An 840-nucleotide genomic window follows, 5' to 3' on the forward strand; every position below is an offset into this window, starting at 1 on the left:
GGGGCGGGGCGGGGCGGGGTGCACGGTGAACATCACGCCGGTCGTGTTCTGTCGGACGTGCTGGAGGTCCCAAGTCATCACCCGGCGGGGCCGACCGCTATCGAACAGCCACGCTTTTCATTGCCTCGTGCAATATTCACTGTGAAAGAAAAAAGAAGTATTAAAACTTTGCTGTCGCGTTCGCACATATCAACAGCAGGAGCAAGTGTCAGCAGGAATGTGTGGCGTGCATGTTGTGATTGACGTTCGGGCCGTATGCGTGAGTCACCCACCCACAGGGGCCGTGGCCAGGAGCGGCGGCCCTAAGCGCGGCCCGCCTGCAGGCCTGCAGCCAAAAGCAATTACGGACGGCAATCGGATCGGATCGGCACCCCGACTGGACAGGCAGTCGAACCATACCGGCTGGAGGGGTCCCGTGGGACCTGGAGGGGTCCCGTGGGACGCACGACGCCCTATGGGAGATATGGCGTACCTAGTGGCCGGCCAGCCCTTTCTCCGCTTTTTGGCCTTCAGAACGAGCTTTAGAAAAATGTTAGCGTCGTCACGCAAATACGTGCGCGATGCATGCGGTTTCTCTGCGTATAGTTTAGTTAACCCCTGTGAGTGCTGAGTGACGCGATGTGTGCAAATCTGTGTCTTTCGCAATATGCGTCATTTTACTTATTTATTTATTACTTATTTATTTATTTTAAAAAAATATTTGTCAAAGTTTTTGTCATTTCAAGTTTTCTTATTTTAAGCTGCAACGTGGGAATTCGATATTCACTTATAAAACGGGATGATGTATGTGGCAAACATACGGGTTGACGGTATAAGTGTGAGTACATCATGCATTTGAAC

This window comes from Frankliniella occidentalis, unplaced genomic scaffold, assembly GCF_000697945.3.
Source record: "Frankliniella occidentalis isolate FOCC.00 unplaced genomic scaffold, Focc_3.1 Scaffold40, whole genome shotgun sequence".
NCBI lineage: Eukaryota > Metazoa > Arthropoda > Insecta > Thysanoptera > Thripidae > Frankliniella > Frankliniella occidentalis.